The 11,155-nt window shown below is 33.9% G+C and overlaps 1 long non-coding RNA gene across 1 annotated transcript; it reads left to right on the top strand.

Annotated features, from left to right (window-relative positions):
* The first annotated feature begins 6 nt into the window (after nucleotides 1–6).
* On the top strand, nucleotides 7–6,908 carry LOC149802824 (uncharacterized). The gene is made up of 2 exons (XR_016420100.1): nucleotides 7–2,359; nucleotides 2,417–6,908. It is a non-coding gene; the product is annotated as an uncharacterized LOC149802824 (long non-coding RNA).
* The last annotated feature ends 4,247 nt before the right edge of the window (nucleotides 6,909–11,155 follow it).

Below are 11,155 nucleotides of genomic sequence, written 5' to 3' on the forward strand. Positions count from 1 at the left end.
ACAACGTATAGGTTATTTTAATAATTTTATATTACCTTTGAAGTCTTGGAAGTGAAAATGATAAGTCGAGGTAGCATTTTTCAGATAGGTGACCATTTGAAGTAAGGCCAATATGTATACTATATAACTCAAATAACACCCATCAATGATACACCAAAGTAGAGGAAATTAAATGTTCTTTTTACAATGCCTGAGATATACATGTTCTTTTTAAATGGTAAGGATTATGTGGAAAATCTGGAAATTTCATATGTATGATGTTCTCAACAAAACAGCAACTGCTCTAGTGGTTAGAATGTCCACATCGGATGTGGGAGGTCGTGTGTTCAATCCCCAGCCAAGTCATACCAAAAACTTATAAAAATGGTACTAACAGCTGCCTCACGTGGTGCCCAGCATTAAGAGGTCAGTGTTAGGACTGGTCGGCCTGGTGTCAGGATAATGTGACTGGGTGGGACATCATGCTACGTGTGTGCGGTATGATGCCCCAGTGCTAGATATCATTATAAACTGCCACACTGCAGACATCTTAGCAATATGACTGAAAAATTGTTAAAACTACATTAAAAATTCAAATCACACACACACACTCAAAAAGCAGCACATTAACATTGAAGTTTTGCATGAAAATTAGCAAATAATGTTTAGTTTGCTCTTGCTTACACAATATGCCTGGTGGCAGTTTTGTGTTGCAATAACCATAATTATGGGGAAATTAGAAGTCTCAGAACACAGGAATGAAATAAACTTAAATTTAGAACTTTGCGTTAAGTGAAAGTAAAATATAGTGAAAATGTTTTGTCATGCATTTGTAATGACAATAAGCAAATAATGGTGACAAATCAGATTTGCTTTTTTCCATAGTCTACTGCTCGAAGAATACATTTTACCGGTTGACCTTTGACCTTCAGGAACCTGATCTGTTCAACCCTTTTTCAAAATGTAAAATGTATTAGTGACATCTTAGGAATAAATGTGTCAAGTTTCATGGTCCTGTCTTTTAGCATAACATTGGTTGCTATGTTTAGAAAATGTGTGAATTTTTAAAACAGCTCAGTTTTCATTATGGGGAGGGGAGCAGTAGGGAAGAAAACATTAGAATTATTCAAAAGGACCGTTTTTATGCTTATGACTCAAATGTTTCAGCTATACAACCAAAATTAAATATACAATAATAATACCTATGTGGTCTTTTATGGTGTGCTGTACGGACGTTTATGTATTTCTGAGAGAGTGACAGGTGTGACGGTGAAGTTCTTTGCTTTTACAACATGCACACTGGAGAGAATACTGGTATACCTCAGTGTTACTTTTATGTATTGTGGCTGAAATTTCTTTGGATATTCTACTTTAGGAAACTGTACATTATCATCAAGATGGATGTTCCCATGCATTAAAAATTCATCCAGATTAGACAGTACCAGATTCTGAAAGTGTAATGAATGAATTACAAAATACATGTACATTAGAAGTAAAAATAGGTTGTCAGTTGTTTGTTTTTTTACAATATACTTTTGAAGTCTTAGGTGCACATCTGAAGTAAAGCAAAGCTGTATTTTCTGTAACCCAAATAATCATACACCAAAATAAAGGGAATTAAAAGTTCTTTTCACAATACCTAAGATGTAAAAGTTATATTTTTTAATGGCCAGGATAATGAGTGAAGAAAACCTGGGAAATAATTTTTCCTCAAAAGTTTAACCCTGTGCAAAAGCAGGTGTAGCCAATGATAATAACTATTGAAAATCACAGGTTTGTGGTCACACAAGAGTTCATCCCGTTACAAAAAATGGAAATCACATTTAAAAAGTTAACAAATTAAAAGATACATTCATTTAAAGAAGAACCAGTTATCATAATTAAACAAAACACATTAGGGATGAAAATAAATAAATTGTAATTTATGACTGAAGAAAAGGTGTAAAATAATACATTCCATAAAATATATGAGATTGTTTGAAAAACTAATGAATTGCAACCTTGATGCACTACAATAATGTATTGTGAGTAGAGGAAGAGATAGTAAATGATAAAAGGTTTGATTTGATGGATTGATATTAGATACAGTGTATAGTTGCCAGCTAACATAAATTGTATGCAGTGTTGTAATTTAGGATCATTATTTATACAATTATGGATATGTTTGCAAGTAATTTTGCTTCTTTCTAATACAGTTTTGGCCAACATGAACTTGTTTCTTGAAAAAAAAACGTCATTTTTAAAATTTTATTTGCAGATATTTTCTAAACAGTTTGCTTCATTTGAAATTTTAAATATGTTAAAGCAAGTTTGGTGATTGATGAAATAGAGTTTGAAAGTTGCTAGTATTGTCATGTTTAAGTGCCAGTAACATTTTTAGGTTTTGGTTTGGAGTGATTTCAGTCCATCCATGCTTATGTGCCAGTAACATTTTTAGGTTTTGCCTTGGAGTGATTTCAGTCCATCCATGCTTATGGTATGGTATATAATTTGTTACTAATAATAGTAAAAGTTTTATGGTCTTGCTCACATTAGTAATGAAATATGGATTCACTGTTCTTTCAGTTCATGTCATTGAAGACAGCAAAATTTAATATATGATTACCATCCATATATATATATATATATATATATAAATAATCGCTTATAAGATGAGCCCAACTGCAAATTGCATGGACCCAGATTTTTTTAAAGCATAATATGCCTGCAGATTTGGATCAGTGCTGCTTGTTAGGGGTAATCAGTAAAACAGACAATCTAGACCATGATCTGCAGGTGCATTATGCTACAGCAGATCAGAACCTATGTTGTTTCTGGGTTGACTTGTAAGCGAGTATAGACAGTAACCCTAATAATAGCTATCTTCTTGGGTAATACTTAAAATAATAGTAATTACTTTTTAAAGTAAATCATACTTTCTTCAGTAAATTGTTTAGCAGTTAATGTAAATTATCTATCAACTTGTAAAGAAAAGAAAATTGAGAAAAATATTATAAAGACTATTTATATAGGGCTTTGTATATGATGTAAAATAGAACATGACTATAATAGCTCTGGAGCTGTTTTTCTCTGCACTTATGTATGTTGGTATCTTGTCAAGCCTCGTGCCATCGCTATTCACAATATTTCATGGCGTTTCATGTATTTAGTGCCATTCATCACAAATTGTTTGAAATGTATGTTTAGTCTTTAGCTTTTAGGTGAAAAAATATAACGCAGTGTTATTTTTATCCTGAAGCATTTCCAGCTTAAATTGCTAAGTGGAAAGAAATTTGTGGCCTTTAAAAATCAAACCACCTGTGAATTATAATTTTAATTTTTTTGAAAGTCATGTGTTTCTGTGGAGAACAGATCAAAGCTTTGTCTGTAAACTTTAAAGGCTCTAAACTACCTTGATTAAGAACAAGCGTCAATGCATATTAATTATGCCATTATTGTTGGAAATATTTTATTTTTATCAGACTATGGTAAAATAGATCAAATCATCATCATATAAAATTTGAAAGATTGTTTTCATTGGTTAAATTCTTACAGTGCTACATAATCCCGCTGAGTTAAATGGTCAGCTCATAATTTATGGAAGCCAGTTTGAGCCGTTTTGCAGAGTTAAAATTCATGCATCATATTTGACTAGTTGACAGACAAGCACTTTATAGAATTACCACACAGGTTGCTTTATAGATTTAAACGAAGAATGTAATTGTAATCCAAGGTTAAATTGTCATGATATACTCACTTATAAGTCTAATCCAATTGCAAAGACCCAGATCTGCCATTGCATAAGGTGCTGGCAGATCTGGATCTGTGCAGTTTGATAGGTGTAATCAGAACAAAGAATATAGACCCTGATCTGCAGGCACATTATGCTATGGCAGATCAGGAACTTTGTTGTTTGCAGTTAGAGTCAACTTATGAACAAGTATATATGGTAAGTCAGATACTGGTGCTGCACCCATTCACCAACAGAAAGCACATGCCAGAGTTTGTACCTGTTATTCATCTTATGTAATATTTAAAGTGTTCAGATTTATTCTGTACTTTTCTTGCATTTTCAGTTTGCAAGCATACAGGCTGTACGGTATAGCACTTTGTGATAATCTCTGCTATATGCACTCAGCATGAACATTAAGAACAAAAATCAGTGTCCATTTAATGCAAGTGTTTACATTTGAAAGGACAGGGCTTAAATACATTAAATATGAAGGATTCTCACTGGGAACTCTAAAATTTTTATTGTCAGTGTGTTACCTTACAGCTAGATGTCCATATGGAAAGTTTCGCTTTTATTCCCGAATTTCAAATGATGAGAAAATTCATTATTATTCTGAACAATCAGCTTTTGAAATTTTGGAATAAGCAAGAAATTATCTTAGTACAGATGTGAATAAATATTATTACTTGAAGTCTTGTTTGACTTTTGTTACATTATTTTTTTTCTTTCTCCAGTGTATTGTTTAAATTTTCTTTTCCAGTTCTACTTTCAATTTGCTCGCTGCTGACTGACCCAAACCCAGATGATCCATTGGTACCAGAAATTGCACGAGTTTACAAGACTGACCGAAACAAATACAACACCACAGCTCGAGAATGGACATCTAAATATGCCATGTGACAGTGACTTACTTTTAAATGAAAGTTAATTCCTCGATTCTCAAATTTTGCATGAAGTTGGAAATCAGATTTTTGTTATGATTTAATTAGATTCAGCACTGTTATCTGATTTAACTGGGAAGAATAATTTTTGAGAAAAATTTGTGGGAATGAAAGATCAATATTGTTCTTTTTATTTTTGTCTTATTCTGTGTCTTTTCACCCTTATTTCAGTAGATAGACTTTATAAGGAAAAGAACCATTTCCATGTTTCAGCTTTGTAATCAGTTCTGGAATTTTCAGTATCCATTCTCACTCAGTGAAGTTTATAAGAATCCTAAATGCTTATTTCAGCATGGCTGCTTGAACATATTTCTTTTGGTGATGTGATGAGAGAGACGGAATTAGAAAGCTGATTCATTACAAGCCCTGGCTGGGCAGCCATAAATGGCTGTGATTATTTTTTACATGTGAATATGGTATTAGTTCGTTAACAGTTTTTAATACTTTTGGATGCTTCCATAGATGAATAAATATTGTAATGTCCTGTTAAATTCTAAGAAAAAATATATGCAATATTTTAGTTAAGATAAAAAATGCATAAATGTATTGCATTCATTCTTCATGTTGTGGCAGGCATATTCATTAAAATAATTTGATTTCTAATGAGTTATTTGCTAAGAATAATTATCAGTCATGCAGAATAGTGTCTCTGTTTTACTTTTAGTGGATAATCTTGATAATTTCACAACTGACATCAGAATTTTTTATTGATAACAGTGAATTCTTTTCTGTACAAATTTATTTTGATACATAGATTTATTTTCAGAGTAAGGAAACAAACAAAACTACCTACACCTCTCACTGTTCTATAGACTTTATGTACCTTATGGAGCCGTTATCACATGTCAGTCAAACATGTTAGATACTAGTGGACTGCTGACAAATAACATTACTAGGCAAGGCATTACATTATCACAAAAGACTTGTTGGAAGGTGCAATTGTGACCTTACTAACTGTTACTATAAAATATTTATAATGGCGAAATGGTTATAACTTGGAAACTTTTTCGTCTATTTTCCAGAAATTGTCAGGATATATTTCAGATTTTTATTGAACGGTATGAAGATTATTTTAAAAGGAGAAAATATGATCATACAGGTCATGGTTATCTTGGCTTTGGCAATACATCAATGTCCATTTTTATTAGGGGCATAAATAAGGGGACTACTTACAGTTCTTTCAAGGATACAGTATCTATTAGGGGCATAAATAAGGACCACATACATTTTCTGTTAGGGCATAAATAAGGACTGCACAAATTTCTATTAGAAGCATAAATATGAACTTGTACAGTTTCTTCATATCCTCTGTGCTTCTCTCTCTCTCTCTCTCTCTCTCTCTCCTTATGAATATCAGAAAAAAATAATTATTTAACATTGCCTGTGATTAAATTTTCCATATCTGGCGGTAGAAAGTGAGATGCTGACATTTCTATTTTGTTTAATACTTTGACCATATTAGTAACTCAGGACATTATGGTGTACCAGTTTTACACATTAGACCAATTTCTGAATAAACACTGAGCTGTAAATCCAACATTATTTATTTTTCTCTATTCCATATTGATTGTTCACAGCTGATGTTCAGAATGCACATTACCATATTTAATTGTTTCTGATCAGAGAAATTAGCAATAATACAATTAAAAAATTTGAGATTGATTTATAGTACAATTTTAAACAATTTAAGTTCCTATAAATGGAACTTTACTTGTACATATGTAAGGAGAAACCTTTTCCTGACTCCTCTCTTACCACCCAGCTAAAAGCATGTTTGTTTATGTACTGTTAATTGTTGTATGCTTGTTTTTGTTTTCCTAGAACTTCCCACACAACTGGCAAATCAGGGGAAAATTAGGAAGAAAGAATCAATCTGTTTTTGACCAGGAAAAGTCCTTTGGATTTGCAAATATTGATCAAAGTAGGGTAAAATGGGAATTTTTCAGCTGCCACTAAATGACAGAAAAAATATGTAATTGAGTCACAGTTGAACAGATTGCAATTTGTTGAGTTCTTACTGGTATTTTTTGAAATTGCAGAACTCTTCATTGTGTTGAGAAACAGTTGATTTATGGATCTTTCTGGTACAAGCAATCAAAATTGTCAAGCAGACAGGTTACCTTTTAGATTGCTCGTTATCAATATCTTATTTAAATAGTAAACAGACCAATCTATCATTAAACCATGACAAGACATCTGATTTATTACCTTGATAAATATTGTGTCAGAAAGTGACAAAATGGAGGTTTTATGGGAATTAAAACAGTTAAATAACATTGTTTGTTTTTTCGTTAGATAACTGTACTGTGTACTTGGAGACCCACCTATCCATATGAGTTGCCACCTTAAAAATCTTGTTACCTTGACACAAGGCTTTCACCAGTACTTTTATGATGCATAGTTGTCCCTACAGCGAAAATGGTGCCAATCAGATATCCAATATGGCTGCCACATCAGCCAGCTTAAAAATCTTATTACTAAATGTGTATGGCAGAATTCTTTCACTGTTACATTTTAATATAACCTAACTTTCTACATTGTTAATCTTCCATACACATACTACTTCATAGGATATACTTTCTTCCATCTTTTTTCTTCTTTCCTTTTTAACAAAATGTATTGCCTGGTACAGGCAAGAATTGTCACTGTGATAAGGTTCATAACATTGGCATTTACATCTGGATTTTTTCCACCCTTGTACAGTGTTCCATTGTTACTGCACTGTTCATTGGAGCCATACCAGTTTACAACTTTAACAATGCAGAGCAGGACTGTTGTAGTTGTGTATGTTGCACACAAAACCACAGAAGGTGTATTTATTTGATCTGGAACCAAATTATTAATTCAGATCAAATTTTGCTTTTTAAAAGGGGCTGTTTTATAATGGGGAGTGGGGGGAGCTTTGTAATTTGGAACTTTTATGCATGTCAGGTAGATAATCGAAATAAATATACAATGGTCTCATTGGCATTGAGGTCGGGGGCAAAGTCAGCCCTCCCCACACACACACACACAAAATTCCTGTGAATGCCCAGGAGTAGTTCCTTTATCTAAGCTACACAAAGTTATACTCTGCCCTCTTACAATACACATCTGGTCACCGACCTCATTTAATTTGTAATATTTTGACTACTATTGCTATATACTGTTTTTTCATGATTTTTTTTTTACTGGCTGTTGTGAACAAATAACTTGCTTTCACAATTGTAATGACCTTTTTTTGTCTTGCACTTTTACATTTATAACATGAGTATGGTCATCGATGTCATTAAAATGGTTTTGTTTGTTTATCAAGGAGCCCACATTGATACAGATATGTTTATTAAGGTTTTGGTGGAAGGTTTTAATTTGCATGTATTTCCTAAACCCCTTGATGTATTTTCATCATACTTGGCAAATCACCAAGACACTAAGACAATTCATTTTGTGACACTCTAGTTTGCCCTTTGACCTTGTAGTCAAGGTTACAATAATTGAAATTTTGCATTAAGTATCTAAAGTTTTCAGCTGATCTCACTGTAATGTCAAGTGAGCCTATGGTATGGTTTTGTATCTGGTTTACACCATTGGTCGTCTATCCATCAGTTTTTGTTACCACACTAGAGGCAATATTTCTGAGCCTGTGCAATTAAACTTAGAATGTGGGCTTGCATCTTATCAGCTGAGTGTGTTACCACTCAGCAGGCCATATTTCTGAGTCAATTTTGAGCATACCTTGAAAATGGGCTTATATCATCAAGATCTCGTGAGTTTGATAAGGGGTAAGATTGATGTGTGGATAAGGTGATCTTGCTCCTGAAGACTGAACTTTTTACCTGTCCCATATGCACACTGAGGAAATATAATAAATGAGAACCATTAACCAAACTAATGTGACATCACTGCCACAATCTTTAAAATATTATCACAGATATGGTTTGATGTTGTGTGGCACAGCAAAAAAGAGTAGGTTATTTAATACAGAGAAAATTGTAGTAAAATGCCTTGACCAAAGACACCAATGTCTCAGTTGGCTCTGGCTGATTTGATGGAACGTTTCGAATCTGTAGCTTACTGTCGAGTCCGGAAAATTAAAAGCTGACCCTTTGGGTCTCTTCTTAAGCTGGCAGTTGTCTTGACATGTGGTCTTAAATGAAAGACTTATTGCAGTGTCTAGTTGGTCACAAATGAAAACTCTGCTCCACAGAAGTCAAGTATGACTGCCATAGTGGATGTTTTGAAAATCTTGTTAATACTCTTCTTCCTCAGTGGATGGTAGTATGTACATAGGGATGTTCACTGAACAAACCTTTGATGTCGGCTTGAAACTTTTTGAAAATGGTGCCACTCAGATCTCCAACATAGTCACCCAGTTTTAGTACAGATACTTTTAGAAAACAGATCACCATAACTACTTTGGGCTTTCACCAAAAATCTTCTTATCACATCTTGTTGATGCAAATTGAAAATGATGCTGACCTGACCAGCGGTATGGCTGGCATTGCAGCCGTCTTGAAGATCTTGTTATTGCTACTTATAAACAGATGGCTGTAGCGACATGATGTTTGCACCAAAAGATTTCTTATGATGTTTGGCTGCTTCAGAATGAAAAGGTGCTGATCTGACATGTTTTTTGGCAGCTATGTTAACGATCTTGAAAACCTTGATATAGCTTCATCTGTGTGAATGAATAGTCGTAGTTACATGGGGTTTACTCTAAAGATCTATTGTGACATCTAATTGGTGCCTTGAAGAATGGTAGTGATCAGACCTTAGACATTATGCCAGCCATCTTTAAAAACTTTGTCACTAGTCCTCTTTAAGGGATGATCATATTGAAATGTGGTTTTCACAGTAAATTAACATTAGACATAAATGATCCTAAATGAAAATAATGCCATTGTGATCTCCCAAACTGTGACAAATCTTGCAGAAAGAACTTCTTTAGAAATAATGGCTTCATCTAAAAAAAATTTAAACACTTTCTTGCAGTATATATTTGTGCCTGCATTGAACTGATGCTGATGAACTTCAATAGCTGCCATGATGGCCATCCGTCTGATGAACAGGTGGTCAAATCGATGAGGGGTTTTCACTGAAACATTTATGAATATATAGCTAGTTCTAATGAAAATGGTGCTATCTACATCCAGCCTGCAAAAATAGTTGAATACTTTATCAAAACTTCTTTTGTATAAATGGCATTGTGATGGGGCATTTCTGTAGAACATGTCTGCATTATTTAAGTAGTTCTGAATGAAAATGGTACAAATCTGCATGTTTGTAAAGGAGTTCTGAAAACTGGACCTAATTGACCTCATTGTCAAGTAAATATTCATTTCGTGCTTTTTGATATTTCACTGAATTTATGGAACCACTGTTACATTGACAAGGGAATTCTGACCATAATTTGAAGTTTGTATTCCAATTAAAAAGTTGAGAGCACTCTGAGCTTGATTTTAAGGTCAGCATTCTGTACTTGAACTTTTTGCTGTACTGGCTTATAAGCATGATAACAAAACAAGTATTAATGGATTTTTAGTTTACAGGTCATAGACCAAAAGAGGTTATAGGATAGTCTGTTGTCTATGGTTCATCATCCAATGTCAGTCCATCCATTAGCATAAGTTTGTTATTGCTACTCCTCCTAAGCTACTTGGATGATTGCCATGAAACTTTATGCACACATTCATCCCATGGTCTATGGTCCTGGTTGAAAATGATGATGCTCAGAAATCCAATATGGCCAGCACAGTGGTCATCTTGAAAATCTTACTCCTGAGTGATGGTCATATCTGCATGAGGTTTTCACTGATAGACTTCTTGTGATGTCTGGTTGGTCCTAATTGACAATGGTGCCAATCTGAGAGCTAATATGACCACAACAGCAGTCATCTTGAAAATCTTGTTATCACTACTCCTGAATGGATGGTCATATGAACATGAGGTTTTCACTGAAAGACTATTTATGATGCCTACTCGGTCCTAAATGAAGATGGTGCCAGTATGAAATCCAGAAATGGCCACCACAGCAGCCATCTAGAAAATCTCTTTGTGCTACTATTGATGAATGGAAAGGCATAATGACTTGGGTGGGGGGGTTCACAAAAAGACTCGTATAATGCCTGCTCAGTCCTAAATGATGCTGATCTGGATTTGGCTGCCACAGTGGCTACCTTATAAGTCTTGTTATCACTACTCCTGAATGAATGGTCATATCATCATTTGGTTTTCACTAAAAGATTTCTTGTAATATTTTGTTTTGTTATCTTAAAATGATGCTGACCTGACATCTAGTATGTGTTCATCGCGAAAATCTCGCTTTAGGTACTCCTTTTAAAGGGAAAGTGATTTCGACATGGTTTTCATCCGATGTCCTACAGTACCTACTTGGTCTTAAATGAAAATGGCTACCCTCAATATGGCCACCACAGTGAATAGCTTGAAAATATTGTTATCTGTACGCCCAAATGGATTGCTATATCAACATGGAGTTTTCACCAATAGATTTCTTATGAGGCATAATTGGTCCTAAATTAAAATG

This window comes from Sinohyriopsis cumingii, chromosome 3 (assembly GCF_028554795.1).
Source record: "Sinohyriopsis cumingii isolate HCF-2022 chromosome 3, ASM2855479v2, whole genome shotgun sequence".
Lineage (NCBI taxonomy): Eukaryota > Metazoa > Mollusca > Bivalvia > Unionida > Unionidae > Sinohyriopsis > Sinohyriopsis cumingii.